Raw genomic sequence first — 19,340 nt, 5'->3', positions numbered from 1 at the left:
AGACATCACCGCAGGAAAACAGAACAGATGGGTGTGGGGAGGGGGGGATAAATGACATTACTGATGCTGCCTTTATAAATTCATGGTCTAGCTGGTTCCCAACATTTTACTAATGTTCCCAAGCTGCCTCTGAGTGGGGTGGGGGGACAGAAAGTGAGGTACCTTCTAAGAGGAGGCAATTCAAAACATAGCACTAGCAATGAGAAGGCTTGGGTCAACTCCACTTCTGTCCCTTATAAGCCATATGCCTTTGGCCAATACCTGTCCCGAGACCCCATGCCCTTGTCTATACAGTGGGGGATAATTACACCTGCCCCACTTACCTCACAAGGATCAAAGGAGGTCATTTAACTAAAAGCAGGTTACATATACCATAAATCCTCCCACTTGTAGAGGTTTCCATATTACAAAGATGTGGATATATCTGCTCTTTTGGAATAGCCTGAGCTACTTGCTGTCTGGCCCAGAGAGCAGGGGAGAGGAGTGGCCACGTGCTGTGTTGCTGGGTAACTGGTGGGGGGATGCCTCTGAAAGGAGGCCTATTCAATGCTTCTGTTCTGGGTTCACTGGTTCAAATCCAGCCCTAGGCCAACAATTACTGTAATCATTGGGTTTGGAATTCAGAGCGACTGACTTCGGAAGACCTTTCGCTTATCTATGACCCACTGAGTTTTCACCATAAACTTATGCATGCAGTTACAAAGGAAGCAAAGAGGCTCCGGAACCTGGCTCATGGTCTCAGGCACACGCCTCCCCAGCCTCCCTTTCACAGGTCAAGGCTGCTCCTTCTAGATTATCTTAAAAAGCAATCTAGTGGCTGAGGGTGATGTTGTTTGCCCTTTGGGCTGGGAAATAAGTATCCTAATGCTTGACCACATCTGATCCAGCCTGTCCTACTCCAGCCTCCCTTCATGGTGGAGAGAGCAGGCAGGTCTCCTTTTTCACTGCAGCTAAGATTTTTCCTCCCACCCTTTAAGTCAAACCACATCTGATATATATACGTGTATGTGTGTGTGTATATATATAGAAACCAGCAGAGTTAGGCCTCTCCAGGCTGAAGTGGTGGCTCACCAGCCCAGAATGCACCACGATTTCTATGTGATTTTGTGGGGTTTCTACCTACCTGGCTATGGGGTCTGTGGATGCCCTGTCACATCCCAAGGGACACTCTATGTGTGTGAGAGTGTGTGCATGAGTCGCTCACTCCGTGGCTTCTCTGCTTCCCATGTTTTGCCGTTATTTTCATACCCTGTGTTATATTTAACTCAAGTCATAATATTTGGGGGTTGGAAGCCTGCTGTTTCACCAAGAAAGGCATTTGAATATTCTCAGTTCCAGAGAATTCCAAGGGCTCTGGGAAGAGAGTGAGGCGCTTGCCCCAGATTTGTCTGACACATCGCGGTCACGTGGACTCCATTAGTGGATGACTGAGGCATTGAGCAGGCAGCCTAAAGGAATGTTGTAGAGGAGCCCCTGAGTGATGTCAGCAGGAGGCTGATGCCTCTGGGTGTCCCAGGGCACTCACCCCACACATCCCCAGAGAGGGGAGTGCTAATTGGCAATATCTCCTGCCTTGTCACCACCCCACTTCTTACACCTGATTCTAATCTGGGGGGATGAGGAACGGGAGTCCCAGGACATAAGGGGAAGCATAACTCAGCTCCTCTCACTTCTGTGTATGCAAATGAATCCCCAAACAAACACTGGGAGTCCCTGTTTTCCCCCAAAGATGCCCTGGCAAAGTTAGCACTAGACAAAGGCCCGGATGTCCATAAAATGCAGAAACAAGGATAAAATTATTTTATTCCTTAAAGTGTAAGATATCCTTGAGAACAGTAGATTCATCTGTTTCCAGATTTTATGGACACCCTGTATATACTTTGAAATTCTGAGTCTACTTTGTCTGAAATTTCTTTCTGTATATATAATATAATACACTTTTCCAGGAGACTCAACTCTATTTCTTTCATGCCACTTCCCCAAGCACAATAGAGTAGTTTGGGCAGGTGCCACAGTCCACTGAGGCGGGGCTGTGAATAGATGGAGAGAGAGGACAGGCAGGAGTGCAATGTGGTTTTGACTATGGTGTCTAGACACAAGCAGCTCCCAAGAGCTGGAGGAGAGGAGAAGGGGTGTCATGTCCCAGGGTACCAGATGCTATCTGGTCCCCTCACCAGCCAGAGAGCTGGCTGAGACATGCATGGTGTCCAGGGGAGCAGGTCCTATCGATGCTGTGAAAGGACTTACCAGGTAGAGCATCCAGGAGCCAGTCACTGGGACAAGTTCCAGAGGTTAGTCCAGTCCCAAGCCTTCGCAGGCTGCCGTCTCATCTGTAGCCCGGACTGAAGTACTAAAGCCAGCATTTGCTTCACATTCATGGGAACTGACATATGGTATAATTTTTTTTTAAATCTTCCAAGTTCCCTAGGCAGCTTTGACGTGAATATTAATACTAACATAATTTCATGATGATTAGAGAACACAATTAGGGGCTATTAATAATGACACAAATAATGACATTTAAGGCCTCATTTTAATTTGAGTAATATTCTGTCTGGTGGTATTTAAACAGCTCTGTCTAGCACAATTAGTATAGTACTGGGGTACAGTCACCACTCACAGAATCCACCAGTCCCACCTCACCTACCCACCTCCATGTCAAGAAAGAAAGATGGGGACTTGCTGCCCCTCTCCTGGGATGCCTCCAGACAGTGCCCTCTGTCCTCGGTGTGGCCTGGCCCCAGAAATAAGACCCTCAGAGAGAGAAACATATGAATAGATTTCAAAAGTACAAATTGGGAAAGATGGCTGGGGGCTAGAGCCCACCAAGCAGTCGGTCATTCCATCCTTAGGTATCCCACCTCCCAAGATGGAGGCAAAGAACAGGTTCCATGTCTCCAGCTTCTCAGTGAAATCCTCCAGGACCTGAAGAATGTGGCTCTCCACTGAGCCCCAGAACCTCTCCGACCCATCTCCTTCAGGAGCACTATTCTGTCAGACTGCACACCCATTCTATTGTAATGGTCTGTTTCCTCATCCCCCTCCCCACTAGAGGAGGGCAGAGACCTTCCTTCAACTTGAGTTCCCAAGTACACAGTTGGCTATCAATAATTGCTTTCTGAGTGACTTAATGGCTAAATGACTGCAGACTCTGCCTTCCATCCCTTGGGTATTGTTGAAGCTGGAATCCTGTCATAGCCTTATACTTACAGAGCTCTGAGCCTCATCTTTTGGATGTTTAAGGTCAACAGGACACATTTGGGAGATGACTGGGCTTGTTGAGAGAATGTGCAAAAAGGAAATGTCTGTGAAATATGAAACTGCAGTGGTCAAGCACACTGAAGCAGCCAATGGCACTTAAAAGAACCTAAGGTCCTTAATGTATGCATTACCCAATTAAAGGGGACTATACCCAGATTCTATATGCTTCAGAACCGTAAACTAAATATGAAGAGAACTAGAAGATAAGAGTGAACTAGAAGCCAGGCTTTCTCCCAATTCAGGTCTCTAGAGCAGAAAAGAGGAAGAGAGACAATAAACTTCCTGATAAGTGAGGATTGTGACTAAAGAAGGAGGGACAGGAGATTGGAAGGAGGGAGAAGGGGAAAGGCGGAGAGGGGGAGGAGGAGGAGAGGAAAGAGGAAGGCAAGCATATTTGTTGAGCATTTATCATGTGCTAAGCACAAGGGGTACTTAATGCCCATTATCTTCTTTGATCCTCAGAATAATCCTGCAAGAGATATATATATATACTATTACTATTCTCATTTTTCCAGTAGTGAAACTCAAGTTCAAAGGGGTTAAAGTCATATGCCTTGTCACACAGCAGTATGTGGCTACTCCAGGCTTCAAACCCATGTCTGTATGACTTCAAAGCCCCCAAACTGTAACCACACACTGCCCTAGGACAGTGACAGAGGAGGATTAGGACCATGTGGGATTCTATGACACAAGAGGGGGGAGGCCACCCACCAATGGACATCATAGATGAGGCAGCCTGTTGGTGTCCCTCCCACTGAAGGATCCTGCCGGGTCTGCAGGAGGAGAAATGGAAATCCACTGGCCAAGGGCCAGCACAGGGAGCCCCAGAGTTGATGAGGGCTGGAAGCAGGCCCCCTGGAATGGGTGGCCCTGGACATGCCCAAAGACAGGGTTGGCAGGCAGCCACTTCCAGCACAGGCTGACGGTGTTTTGGCAGAAGCCAGCGAGGCTTCGGAGGCCGGGGCAGGGCCTGCAAGCAGCGGGGGAAGTTAAGTGGAACCCTTTCTGGGTAATTGACTCTGTCTGCCCACAGGACCCCTGCCAAGCCCAGGCAGGCCCCGGCCTGACATGCTGCAACCTGTCTGGAGTCTGCTCTGCAGAGGCAGAGCGCCTGGTTGACAGCAGGCTGGTAATTTTGTTCTAAGACTCACCCCTTCACTTGCAGGTCTCCTTTTGCCTGAATCCCTGATGCGTAACTCAGGGAAGCATCTGATTCTATGCCAGTGGTGGCAGTGGCAGCAGCAAAATGTAGCCAGCAGGCAGGGTGGCATTGAATGGAGGATAGAGGACCAGGGAAGGGAGGGTCCAGGCTGACCCCCCTGCTCACCAACAGCCATCACACTGCAGTGAGCTGCCATCCTCTACACCTCACATGCCACGTGCACAGGATCAGACAGGGGTGGAGAGTTCAGAAACACACTGGGTCCCACATCAAAGGGTTCTATGGCAACAGGAAATCTATGACAGCCCCAAAGCTTGTCACTCATCAGTTTTCTCCTCCCAAAACATAATACTTGTTTTCTATAGGGACTGACCACCATTCTCCAAATCCTCCCTCTTGTCCCTTAGTCTACATGGTTTGGGGATTCTGTCCACCCATCCCTCACACCTGGCCCTCCCCAAGGAAACAGCAGGACCCAGGATCTGCTCTGACGGGGACCTGAGGTCCTAAGGTCCTGACCGTGTGAGGAAGGGCAAGCACAGGGCTGCACAGAGGACACATGAAGATGGGACTTTCTGGGTCTTGGGAGGGGGCAAAGAAGCACAGAAACAAGTCCAGGACTGCCTTGCCCAGTGTCATCTTTGGGCCCTTGGTTGCTTCTCACTCTTGTTTAGCATGTAGCTAAACACAGCTTCTCGTCTGCAACTGCTCCCAGTTCTCCCAGAGCTCTGTGACTGGCCCTGCTATCCCCCCAGCTGAGGGTTATCTAGGGCAACATGTGAATCCACCTCCACCACCAAGCAGAAGGAGAGCAACCCTGATTCCACCTCCCAGGTATTCCTCTACAGGGGACTGTCATTGCCACAGTGGATTATACCCTTCCACCCTCTTGCTAGACTATTTCAATAGGCTCCTAACTAACATCTGGGTCTTCTCCCCCTCCTATCCGCTTTTATATAACCATTATCAGAATTAAATTTCCAAAAGGAAAAAAAATTATACCCTCTGGTCTGGAGTTGTGGCTCAGTGATAAAGCACTTGCCTGGCATGTGTGAGGCCCTGGGTTCGATCCTCAGTACCACCTATAAATATAAAAGATCCATTTGCAACTAAAACATATTTTTAAAAACATTACACCCAACATTTATGAAGAATTTAATGATGTGCCAGCCATTTTCCTAAACACCCACATGTATTATTTATTTGATCCTTATATAACAACTCCACACAGTAAGTACTGTTCTTCATTCTGATTTTACAGGTGAGGGAACTGAGGCACTGAAAGAGCAAATAATTTGTCCACATTTACATAGCTAGGGAAAGATGGAGCCAGGATTCCCAATTTCCACTCTTACTCATAAGTCAAGAACAGCATACATGACTGGTGTGATTCCACATCAAGTACAATCAGAAGAATGAGAAGCTATTTTCCATTTATGTATGACATATCAAAATGCATTCTACTGTCATGTATTAACTATTCAGAACAAATTTAAAAAAAATTTAAACCTAACAATGATCATATCACACTTGCTTTCTCCTCAAAATATTTGAAGATCCCTCCACCTCTACTCCATCATAAATCCCAATTCATTGGCATTTCATGTTTCAAATATCTGTTCTAACCCCCTTCCTGCTCCACCTCATCTTCCTCTCTGCATTGTGGCCCCCAGTGCCCTGTTTTCTCCCCCACATGCTACCAAACCTTGATATCTTTGTTTTCAATGTTCCTTCTCCCAGAGACGCCCTTTGTCACCTGTTGATACCTGCCCCAAGTCCCCTTTCTCATTTCCCACCCCAGCTAAAGCTAGTGCTTTAGCACTCCTAGGAAAGCTATTTGTTCTGGTGGCAAACCATGAGCCTGGGACATCCAGGGTTCCCAAGCTCACTCTGGCTATCAACTGTGTCACCTTGAGAAGGCAAATTTAACTCCTCTGCGTCTAAGTGTAACTGCCTGTAAATAAAGGTACTTATTTACAAGAGTTGTTGTCAGGATTAAAAGAGGGCATTTGGGAAGGCACCTGGCTCCTCATTGGTCAAGGTGAATGTTCTTCCACTCAGCTTCCCTCTGCATAGCCATGATCACTGTGTCCCTTACATTTTAATTGTTGGGCTCCTCCTCCAGGAGCCCAACTATAAGTTACCTAGGGCTGGTTTTATGTCTCATTGTCTCTTCTATTCCCTAAACACTAGCCACATACCAAACATCCTTCAATAAATGTATTTTGAATGCACCCTATTTAAGTATTTGATCAGTGTCAGAACACAGTAGAGGGCATTCACCTCTATCTACCTGTCAAGAAGGCAGATCCAGATGACTTCTGGATCCAGGTCCCTTCAACCTGAGAGTCTAGAATTTGAACCATCTCCTCCCTATAATGAAGTTGTGCAACATACAGAACTTTCAGGGCTGGGGATATAGCTCAGTTGGTAGAGTGCTTGCCTACTATGTACAAGGCCCTGGGCTCAATTGCCAGCACCACTCACCACCCCCTAAAAAAGCCAAATACAGAACCCTCTGCTTATCATATACTCTTTGTTACCAACAATATCAGCTTGAGGTCACACGGACTCTTCACATCCATTTCTAGCCCCTCATATTCTTCTCCTCCCAATTATTTTTTTTCCAGGGGTCTGGCATTTCTAGTCCACACCAGGAAACTAAAGTTCTCTGGCAGCCCCCAAACCACAGCTGCCACTGGTAGAGAAGTCAAACTGGCAAATAGAAATGTCACTCAATCATTTCTCAGTGCTTTCCTCTCCTTGCCCTTCCCCACTGCATATAATGAGAAATTCTTTTTGCCCAAATATTGTTTGAATTTCAAATACACAATTTCCCTGGGGGTGACCAGATAAAAAGAGAAATCTGGTTTGCAACATAAGACCTCTATGCAGAAGCTGCATTGAGTGAACACCGAAACTAAATTTTTATTGAGCTCCTTGAAATGACAGGAGCACATCAAGGCAACCAAGCTCCTTTCCCACTGTGGTGAGCTTAAATTATTTTAAGTGAACACCAAGAAAGCACCCCTCGAGGGGTAAGAAAAGAAGGGAAGATTTAAACGCAGTGGGTGAAATGATAAATCTGCTCATGGCGTCTAACCTATCCTGGCAGCTCCCCCAGTACTGACCTGCCAACCCTCCTGTCCATACAGTCCCTGACTATGCACAGCTGGGGGTCCTAGTTGAGGGGAGGGCAGGGGTCTTACAAGCCCCTAGGTCAATGACTTTCAACCCTGGCTGCATTAGACTCACCTACAGTATTTTAGGAAAAACACCCCACACAGGACAAATTGAACAAGAGTCTGTATGTAAGGGTCAGACCTCGGAATGTCATTAAAAGCTTTCAGATAATTTGAATGTGTAATTAGAGTGAGATAGATGTATAGATTTGGAGTAATACCTCTGAAATGGCAGGTAATTTTTTTTTTTTTTTTTTAGAGACAGGGTCTTGCAACTTGCAATCCTCAGTCTCCTGAGTCACTGGGATCACAGGTGTCCAGCACCACACTCCACTGCAGGTAAATTTCATATGACTGAGAACAATGTGTGTTTTGTTGCATTGTAGAGTCATAACTTTTAGACAATTCTTAAAAATATCTGCAACCAGCTGGGTGTGGAAGTGCATACCTATTATTCCATCTACTCGGAACACTGAGGCAGGGGGATTGCAAGTTGGGAGACTAGCCTGGGCAACTTAGCAAGACCCTGTCTCAAAGTAAAATAAAAAAGGTTCCATCCCCAGTAATACAATAAATATTATATATATATATATATATATGTGTGTGTGTGTATATATATATAATATACATATATATATATGCACATGCATATGTGTAACATAAGTCAGGTTTTAATAATAGGTCTAGAGCTTGATGTCCTGGGGTCCTTTCAACTGGAAAACAATATGCTTCTAAGATCTTGGTATTAAGGGTCAGTTATAATGGGCAAACAAAAGGCAGGTATCTGGGTCCTGGCAGAATGATCCCTTTGTTGATCTGGATCCCAAATGGGGGATGGGTGGGAGGGCTAGGAACACTGATGGGGATAAAAGACCACTGAAGAATAGAGTGAGTGTTGTCACAGGGAAAATCTGGGCAGTCAGAGCCATATTTAAGCAGCCCTGCCTGTGATTCAGCTGACAGCTGTGCCCAACTTGGTCTCTGCATCTGGACATCAGAAGCCAAGTCCATAGCGAGCAGCAAGTGCCCAAGAGCTCTTATTCTAGGAGCTCCATCCTCACGGCTGATCAGTGCCCTTCACACAACTGGCCTGGAAACCAATTTGCAAGTGTATGTTGCAGGGCTGGAGAACAGCAGATGCAGGGAGGGCTAATAAAGGGAAGGTTCCAAGCCCCAGAATAGGGTCTCCCAGATCAGAGAGTCCCCTTAGAGCCTGCAGCAGCACTATCTGAACTAGATTCAATAAATCAGGAAGTGCAAGTGGGTATTACTCTTCATGCAGATATCTAAACCACCCCGAAAAAAAAAAAAAAGAGGTAGAACAGGAAGAGAAAATGACCCATTCGCAGTCCCCCTCCAGGCACTGGAGACCAGTGCCTGCCCCCCACTGGCTTGGCTGGATCTCTGAGTTTGGGCTCTTGACAGTCTACAGCCATCCCTGCCTATAGCGCTCCCCTTGCCAAAAGGCAAGAGGGCCAGCCTTGGGCTGCACAGCCCCAAGTCAGCTGCCTAAGTGCTCAGCCCTGCTCATGAAAGGGCCCCCTCTTCCTCTCTTTTCAGCCCTGCACTCTAATTTATCCTCCCCTTTGATAACCAACTCCAAACACATTCAGCGGAGGCCGGGCCATCAGTGCACAAAGGCCCGTGCTCTCCCGGATGAATGCAGCACTTCACTCTTGGGGGGATTTCTATAGAAGGCAAAATCCACCAAACAAGCTATTACACTTAAATCAGACAATGCCCGAGGTGGCAGCGAGGAGCCCAGCGTTAATGACTCAGCTAGCAGCGGGCTTCTCTATTTTGAAGCTCTACCCCAGCATGGGAGAACAACCCGCTGCCCTTCCCAGCCTCTGCCAGATCCCTCTCCTGCTCCCGGATGACCCTCTGTGTCTGCTGGTTCTCTGAATCCTGAGCCTGGATTCCCTGTAGGCCCACTTCAACTGACTCTTGATTCCCTCTCTGTCTGGGAAAAAGAACAGAGAAGTGAAGTCCGGCAGCTCCTTTCTCTCTCCTTCATGCTAAAGAGGAGGAAACCATGGTAACTGTTGAGAGCCAGCGTTAGCTGGTGACAGAGCCAGAACTAGAACCCTGATCTCTTATATCATTTCATTAACACAAAAACTAATACAAACCAGAAGACGCACATAATATACACTTATTGTAGTTTCTGGTACATGCCTGCACTCAGTAAATGCCGATTGTTGCTATTTATTATAGTGGGAGTGACATCATTTTATATAGTACTCGTGGAATGCCTCCTATGAGGCACACAGTCTGCAGGGTGCCTCTCATCTCATAGTGAACATGAACCTGACACAGCCCTGCCTCTGAGGCTTACACTCAAATGGGAGATTCCAATGGGCTGATGCCATAGGGAAAGGTAACAGCACAGGGAAGGAAAAAGTGCTTTGGGAGGCCATACTCTCATCCAGACTTTGTGGCTTAGTGAAAAGAAATTGGTGTTACAACCGAGAACAAAGAGTGAGTCAAAGTTCACTAGGTGAAGGGAAGTAGGAATGAAGGGACAGGTCAGTCTAGAATTTTCTAGACAAAGGGAATAATCAAGTATGGAAAGATGAATGACAAATGCAAAAGGGAATAGAGGCAAGATGCATCTAAGGAAAGAAAAAAACATCAACATGCAGAGACACCTGCATAATATTGGGCAAGGACAGAGTGGAGAGAAGCCAGTAGTCCTGAGGCCTTGGACAAGAGAAACAGGCACAGATCATCTCACGAATGACATGGTGAGCCATGGAAAGGAGCCTGAGGAGGAAGGGATGATCCATGGACAAGTGGAGATCACAGGCCCTGCTGTGACAAGAGGGGCCAGCAGCCAGTAGGTCAGGCACCAGTTCAGCCCTTGTCCCATGTTCTATTTCATCCAGTTATGTGGTTCTCATCTTCAGTCACCAAATAAGTCCTACCATGCAGAGAAATCATGAAGGAGAAATAAGCTGAAAGAGAGCTGTGACCCCACTGGAGAAGAGGGATAGAACAATGACTTTCCCTGACAACGTGAGCCATTACCCAAAGAGCCTGAAGCACCATGTGGGGACCCGAAGATCTCCTGCACCAACCAGATATGTGACCTTGGGCAACCTCAATCCCCACCTTCACAACAAAGACACTTACTAAGTAATTGGTACACTGCCTTGCGGTCCTCACATTCTGTGCTTCCATTACTTGAAGTATATACCTTGTTATTTTTATTCTGAGATGACTTATTTTGTATTTTAAATGTTTGTAAAGCCAGGGGAAAAAAATGTTCTCATCTTATAATAGAGAAAACACAGCTCAATCAAAATCAGGTATCCTGCGCAATGATCAAACGCTTCTTTTTCTGGGTTCTTGTCATTTCATCCAAGAAAGGTCTGGCTCTGACACCAGCCAGGAAAAGCTGGTTGGAAGCTGCATTCTTGAGCTGCTCTGGCCTTGCCTAGCTGCCCAGCATGGACCCTGCTCTTCAGGAAACCCTTTTTCCCAGGCCCTCTGCCCTCAGGCCTGCAGGAAGGAAATTCTGCAGAGAGCCACACACTCTCATTTTGTCCAACAGCTCTGGCAGCTGCTTAGGTAGAGGCCAAAGTTCCAAGGGTTTTGGGCAGGTGAACAAAAAACAAATTCAGGCTGGGGTGGGAGAAGAAAAAACAACCTCTGAGCTGTTTTTGGCTGGAAAATGTTCTTTATCCATGGCTTTAGGACACAAGCAACATAGCATCCAGAGGCGCACAGCTGCATGGAACAATTCAAAAATTGCCTTGTTGGACTACAACGTGCCAATTTTTCAAATCCAGAGCCATTTTCAGTATTACAGTGTGTGCAGCCTAAGCCTGGAGAATTTTCTTCTGGGAGGGAAAATTGATTCCAAGGTTACCATTAACCCCCATTATCACAGCACGCCCCATTCCAAAACTATTCTTGGGAACCAAGGGGGCTAGAGGAAGTTTCAGAGACCCATGGTGAGGTTGGTACCCAACATCACGGGTGCTAACGGCCAAAGTCCATTAGCCCCATGTCTCAGAAGGGCATGAGAGCAAGTGAGATGGAAACAGGGAGAGAAGCAGCATAAAAGGGTCTGGCAATTTTTTTCCAGGGATTTCTGGACTTTGCCAGTTTGCCCTGCACATCACACTTCACACGGATGGAGTGGGAACTTGCATGAGCTGAATAGCAGGAAACAAGGCTGACACCTGCACTGGTCCTCTTCACGTTGACCTGATATCTCTGTCCAGACTGCCCACTCCAGCAGAGGCTAGAGTCTTACGTGGTGGAGGAATGTCCTTCAGGAGCTGGTTTAGAGACCGCCCATCTGGTCTCCGTGTATGTACCCAACTGCCCAGGGCCCACATCTTTTGGGTCCAGAAGGATAAGGCATCTGGTTTTGTCCATTCCAGATGCTCCATATGGAAAAATCACACCTGAGAAATTGAGACAGGAGGATCACAAAGTTCAAGTCCAGCCTGGGCAACTCAGTGAGACCTTGGAATGAAAAAGGCTGGGGATGTGGCTCATTGGTAGAACATTCCTGGGTTCAATCCCTAGTACCATACAACAACAAAAACAACAACAAAACACACAACAAAAATGGAAAATCACTCCAACCCATTCTAAACACAGTCTAGAGAAAGCAGCCTGAATCATAGGATGCTACGACCACCTCCACTTCCCAAATCTACCAACCCAGCCAAGAAGCCAGTGGTGACTGTGGCTACCATGAAATAAGGAAAGACAACTAAGTAGACAGAGTGGGCAGTATGTGTCCAAGGAGAGCCCATTTGTTGATCTCATCAGTAAAATTTTCCTCCTTTCTGATAACATAGCAGGAGGCCCTGGTCATGTATTCAGAAAGCCCAAGTATGACTTCTGGCTCTGCCACTTGAACCTTGGATTACTTATTACTAGTCCCTAAGCCTTTGTTTCTTTTCCTATTACCTAGAAACAAAAATAAACACCTAACAAAGTTGCCAACATTTAACGAGATAATATGGGAAAATGACAGATAGTGTTCAACAAATTATACACGCACTCACATATACATACAACATTGTCCCTGTCAACATAATGTTCTACCCAGCTGTTCCCAAATATGTAAATATATTTAATGAATTAATGAAAGGAGTTTGATATCTATAGTATAGGTTAAAGTATACACACACTTATAAAGCAACCCAGTATCCATTCTAAAATGTTTCTCCATTGTTCACAGCCTGGTTCTCTTAGGAGTCTGCTTCAGAGTCTTAATATTGTGATTACATTTTTGGCCAGTTCTGAACTTTAAACGTTCCTCCTACCCCGCCCCTAGCCTATCTCTGTCTCTCCTCCCGTGGCCCCAATAAGCCACCTTCCTCCTCTCCACAGATGTCATCAGCTCACCTGGCTGTCCTCTTCTCTCTGAAGTGTCTTCCTGAAAAGCAAAGAAGGCCTCAAGGGTGCCGGAAGTACTGAAGAGAGGCAGTCACTTCAATTCCGAGCAAACATTCAAAGCATCTGCCATGGACAGGCCTTGTGCTAGGCCCTGAAGCACTGGATGAGCAAGACCCTTCCCAGTCTGACCCTCTAAAGGTTTCCATGAAAGCGGAGACAAAAGATCCACACAGTGCTTATTAGAACAACGCTCTAGTGAGAGAGGACAGGTGCACCCTAGGGAGGCCGGACAGATGGGGGTCACAAGGAAGGAAGCTCAAGGAGGGCGCCCCCAGGAGCCACATCGTGATTGCATCCTTGCCCGCAGACACTGGGAAATTGACCTCCCTTAGTCACCGGGCGATTTGTGTGGGAGGGGACGGGAGCGCAGGGCTAAGTGCTGACGGGACGTCCCTGTCAACACAATGTTCCGCCTGGCCGGGCCTTCATATATAAAGATATTTAATGAATTAGTTAATTAATGAGAGGAGTTTGATTGATAGATCATATGGCGTTCGCAGCAGGGTGAGTCTGACCCCGATATCGCCGCCTCGGCTGCAATCGGTCCCCCTCATTGGTCGGGAGAGTGCGGTCGCTCCAGCAATTTGCATGCATTTAATGTAGCTCTTTAATAGGATGTAATGTTAGCGAAAGCCAAAAGCGCAGCAGCTGTAACTTAAAAGACAGCCCCATTACTGCAAGCCTTATAATTAGGGTAAGAGGGAGACTCGGTCTGCCATATGTTAAACTCTTTTGAGGTTAATAGCTCTGTAAGATTTTTGCAATTTAAAAAAATTACACTTGAAGGATGATGACAAGGCTCATCAATGAGGCGCCTCTGCACCGGAGGGAAGGGCCAGGAGGATCTCATGTACCCCCAAGGCCCCTTTCCCAGGGGACAGGGTAAGGTGGCCCATCTCCTGCCCCAAGTCGCCCAGTCTCCCCTCCTTTTCTCCTCTCTGCCCGGGCTTTCCCTAACCTAGTTCCATTAGCGCAAAGTTGCTCTTTCACTCGCGGAATCGGATCTCGTCCCACCTGGCTCTTCGCAGCACCCAGCGTCCACCGGTCCCCCACATCCGGCGGAGAGAGGGTGGCGCCAGGCGAGGCTGTGCGCACTGGGGCGGGGGAGAAGCCTCGCACGTGCTTACCTTGCAAAGTCCCAGGCAACTCCAGAGCAATTACGGGTCCCCGCAGGTTACCTGGTCTTGATTGCACAGCCGGGGCCCGAATCAGGGAACACGCAGCAGGCACTGCCCGGGGGAGGAAAGGAAATCGCCGGGAATTTGCTTGGTAATTACCTGGCACTAGGCCTTGAGGGTGTTTGTCCCCTCTGTGCCACAGCCCTAGTGGCGAGGGGGCGCGAGAGCGAGGTGGTACCGTGTCCTATGCCCAAGGAAACAGAGTCCGGCATGTGAGCCCTGGAGCGCTGCCCTCTGCACCCCATCTGCGACACGTAATAGGAAGGCCTCTATTGCAAAAAAACCACCGAGTCCCTGAGGAGTCCAGCTGCACCCTCCCAGCCTCTGGTGCCTTTCCCAAGTCTCCCTCCCCAGCAGCCCAGAGGGCAAGGGGTGGGGGAAGGTCTGGGGGGAGTCCTTGTAGAAACCAGAGACTGTCTCTGGAGATTAGCGCAATCTCCTCCTGCACTGTCCCCTCCCACAGTCTGTGCTCTGCAGGGGAGCGGAGAAGAGCTGCCCGCTTGGCAGATTCTCTCCCCCAGGAGTTCTGCCTCCCGCATCCTTCCCCTCCCCCTTCCCCTCGCTTCCCCGTGGAACGCGTGGGTGTCCGACCAAATTTCTGATGACAGACACTCCAGACAAAACAACAACAAGGGAAAGAAAAGAAATCCCTCATTTTTTTTTTAAAGGGGGCTCTTGTTAGAAGGAAATTACAGGAGGGATAAAATTACTGCTAATTGCACAATTATCTAATTATCTCTGGTACCAAAAATACATGAGATCTCCGCGCCCCCCACCCCCAGCCACTTAAAGAATTCTCAGGGAGTCGCCACTTGGAGAAGAGACACATCTTTCTTGTCAAAATGTGGATGGACCAAAGAATATGAGCAAAGGAGATATGTTGGTGAGGATATAGCAAAGAGAAGGTGCAGGGGATCAAATGCAACCCCCAGAGAAGAAGGGCAAAATTGGAACAGGATGAGAAGGCAAAGAGTGGACAAGAGAGGGTAGCAGAAGATGGGTATTCTTGTGAATTTATATATATATATATATATATATATATATCAGAGCTAAAAGGGATTGAAATTACTTTAATTCCAACATTATCCCAATGTCATAGTGACATCTGAAAGGGCTGACATCTGAAAGGGTCAGGTCTTCTTTCAGAGGCTTAGGAGCTGGGAAGGGTGGATAGGATGACAGGTATTGGAGGGGAGAGGGTGGGGGCTGGTCACACCGGGTTCCTTGCTAAATTATCACTGGCTTTTTGGGACAGAGATTGTGGTCAGCTTCCATGGCCAAGTTTAAAAAGAAAGAAAAAGCCCTCTTCAGCTGCATGTAGTGGTGCATGCCTGTAATCCCAGAGGCTGAGGCAGGGTGGTCACAATTTCCAGACTAGCCCAGGCAATTTAGACCTTCAGCAACTTCCCAAGACCCTGTTGCAAATTTAAATAAATAAATAAATAAATAAGGGCTTGGAATGTAGATAAGTGGTAGAGCACTCCAGGCTTCAATCTCCAGTAGGGGAAAAAATACACTTTGTATTCAGCATCTTGAATCGAAGTGCTACCTTAGTGTAACTGTTTATACCAGTATAAAAGTGAACTCTGTAAATAATGATATGGGTGTACTTAAGGGAAGAAAGAATTTTCCGGCTCTGGTTTCTCTTTAGAACCCTGCAAGGGGTCAACAAAGGGCATTGCTGGCCAGTTCCCGAGTGATAACGATTTATGTCTGGGAGGTGGGCAAAGCATGTTTCCTCCATATTGCAGAATAAAGCCCTGATTTCTGATGTTAAAAAAAAAAAAAAAGTGAATCCAACAGCAACAGCTAACTTTTCCTTCTGCTTTATGATTTATAAAGTGTCCCCATTTGCTTTATCTTGTGATTCTGTTACTTACCCTGTTCTGTTGCTATCCCCATTTTCAAATGAGTTTAACCAAGATTTAGAAAATGTTAAAAATTCCCAAGGTCTCAGGACCTGTCACCAGAACACCCAAGGTTCCAAGACTGGCAGCCCTGCGTTGCACCTGGGAGCCTTCCTTGGGGAAAAGAGCCTGGTCTTGAGGGATTTCTCTACACAAAACTGATGACATGTAAATAGGGTACTGAAGCTGGGTTTCATGGTTTTCTTTACACTCGTTATTTTTGTAGGTCAGTGGCTCCGGCTCTCTTTCCGCTTGGATGTGGCCCAGTCATCTGGAGCTATTTTCCCACGGGAAGGCACTTCACTTGGTGCACCAGCCTGAAATGTCATTTTCGGGTCACTAACGACACCTCAGCTCCTTGCTAGAAGGAAGAGCCACTGGAAGGATGCAGAGTCCACTTTTCTTCCTGTTCCCCCGCCTCCTGCCCTGTCAGCCAATCAGGATTAGGAATGAGACTAACTTTATTCCCCAGCCTCCCAACTGCCACAGCTGGGGAAGGCAGAAGTCCAGAGGCTCCCTCTCCATGAACCTTGGGAATCCCCTGCAGATTTGAGGGCCCTTGCAGCTGTCCAGAGACTCCTTGGCAGTCTAAGCCATCACTCCATAATCACCACATCCCCACCATGCGCTCTCCTGCTGAGCACCAATGGTGGCTTCAGAATTACCATCCACAGATCAATAGCGGGGTGATTACTGGGCCTTGTGCACACCCAGCAGGACTCCCTCTAGATAGAGGTGCATGGAGCCGCATGCAGGAACATAAGTTCCCTTCATTAGGGCAGCTGGGCTCCAGGAAGACCAGCGCAGGGTGTTTGTGGAGCCATGTCTCTGAACTAAAGATGAGTGAGGATGACAGAGTTCACCTCTGAGAAGGGGCCTATTCACTCATCTGACCAGTTCCCAGCATTCATCCCCCCTGACACAGCCCACTGGAGACAGGTTAATGAAAAGTAAACAAACGGCTACTTCCCACCAACCTCCCCTTGATAGGAGGTCCCTTGGGCTAAAAGGTCAATGCTCAGTCAAGCAGGATGTCTGAGGCTAGTGCAGACAAAGAGTGATAGCTTAGGGCTATCTCTTGACAAGAGCTTCCTTGACAAGGCCCCAGGCTGTAGGGAAACTTCCCTAAGACTCAAACCCTCCATTTATTCTTCAGACAACACACCTGTGCTACAAATGCTGAGGACACAAAGACAAATCAGAGTTATCCTTCCAGGGGTTTATAATCTTGGGGGGGCGGGGGGGAAATAGACACATGCCTAGTAAACCTGGAGAATATTAGATACCTCCAAGTTCAACACCCGCAAGTTACAAAGAGGAGGAAACTGAAGGCCAGAGAGTGAAATGACTTGAGGGACATTATTCAGCATACTGGTGGAAGAGTCCTAGTCTGGAACCAGGTGACCTGACTCTTCCCACAGCAAGGCAGAATTAAGTAGGTGCTGGCTGGCTGTCTCTTGGCCTAGCCAGAGCAGCTCATCTTCCTAGCCTTTTCCGCCTTCCCCACCTGCTCCTTTCTTGTAGGTTCTGCTGCATGATTAACAGCTACTACTCCATCTTGCCTGCTCAGTCAAAGGTTTGAGGGCTCATTTCCACCCAGCAGAGGGATTGATAACTTTAAGTTATTGAATTGAAATATGAATTTCTTCTTTAACACTGTCTATAATGGAGAACGTGACATCTCTTTGAGTAAATAACTTAAGTTATTAATCATGGGTGTTTTTGTTGTTGTTGTTGTTGTGTGTGTGTGTGTGTGTGTGTGTTTCACCTCTATCACCACTGGAAAGCAAGTGTCAAGTTCAGGTGTTTTGTTCATAGTACCTAGAGCACTAGCACGCTCGTAGCAGATGCTCAATAAATATTGAGTAAATTCATGACTTAAATAATGAATCAAGAGTCTCCAAATATGAGAGCTGGGAGAGACTTTGCCGATAAACTGATGATCAGTTTGTGGTGAGAATGGAGGCCAGAGAGGTTTTATTGTTTTGTTTTTTCCTTTGTTGTTTTTGTAGTGCTAAGGATTGAACCCAAGGCCTCACACATATTAGGCAAGTGCTCTATCACTGAGCCACGCCTCCAACCCTCTTTCTTTTTTCTTTTCTATAATACTTCCAGCTTATGAATTTGTTCATTCATTCATTCACTTGTTCACTTAGAAAATAGTTATTGGATACTGTTACTTACTACTCAAAAAACAATATTATTATTACCAAACAAAACAAAATGAATATTAACCTTAATGTAATAATATTGACCCCTTTGTCCCAGATATCTTGCTAAGCACTTTACATCCGTTATCTCATTTGAACAACTAAGCCTAGTATTTCTATTATCCTCCATTTTACAGATGATAAAGGTAAGGCTCAGAGAGGTTAAATGATCTGCCCTAATTACATAGTAGAAATTGGAGGAGATGAGACCCACACAAAGCTGTTCGAATTCAAGCTCTTTTACTGTACCACTATATCCTGTTGTCCCTCTCTCCCTTTCCTTTTTCATTCCTGTCTCTGAGACCAAACTAAATGGCCCAACCAAGGTGGCAGGAGAGTCAGCCAAGGTCACCCAGAGCTGGAGCCCTTTTGTGGCTGCACAATCATGCTACTTCAAATACCCCTTGGAAGCCACCTCTTCTCACCCCATCTGCTCACCTGCTCCTGGCCCCACACTCTGAGCCCCACATACAGACACCAGTGTGATTCACAGCACAAAGATTGGTCCCTGGGAAAGAGGGCTCATAAAACCTTACAGCAGCTTTATAACGTATTCTTAGCTTTTACAGGCGTGCTGGGCGGCTGAGGCTGGTGAGCAGCAAAGTGCCTTGAGCGGATGGGTGGGCCTCCTGGACCCAGAATTGTGGGAACAGCTGCGAGGAAGACAGCAACATCTTTTAGCTCCCTGAATGGGGAGGAGCAAGATCAAAAAAAAAAAAAAAAAAAAGAGCATTTCCTCAGTTCTTTATTTAAAAGAACTCTGAGTGTCCACCAGGTGAGCTAGGTACACTTCCTGAGCCACCGTCGACGGACAGCGCCAGAACTCAGGAGTAGGCTTTCCTTCTGGAGATCCAGCCTGGGTTCTCCACCTGGGATGGACTAGCAGGCGTGGTACTGATGCTTGGTGACCTCAGCCTCATCTGCCACAGAGACAGCTCCCAGCAGGGTCCTCCTCAGGAGGAGGTAAAGTCATGGAGTGACTGTTTTCACCACTTGTGGGGTCTCAGCCCAGGCTC

General features: G+C 47.1%; 1 long non-coding RNA gene across 10 annotated transcripts in view; it reads right to left on the bottom strand.

Annotated features, from left to right (window-relative positions):
• LOC110598447 (uncharacterized) overlaps positions 1-19,340 on the bottom strand; it is a 139,556-nt gene that overhangs the window by 32,291 nt on the left and 87,925 nt on the right. The gene's annotated exons all lie outside the window — the stretch shown is intronic.

The sequence above is a fragment of the Ictidomys tridecemlineatus genome, chromosome 4 (assembly GCF_052094955.1).
Source record: "Ictidomys tridecemlineatus isolate mIctTri1 chromosome 4, mIctTri1.hap1, whole genome shotgun sequence".
Lineage (NCBI taxonomy): Eukaryota > Metazoa > Chordata > Mammalia > Rodentia > Sciuridae > Ictidomys > Ictidomys tridecemlineatus.
The sequence above is the reverse complement of the archived record's forward strand: the minus strand, read 5'-3'. Positions and strand labels throughout refer to the sequence as shown.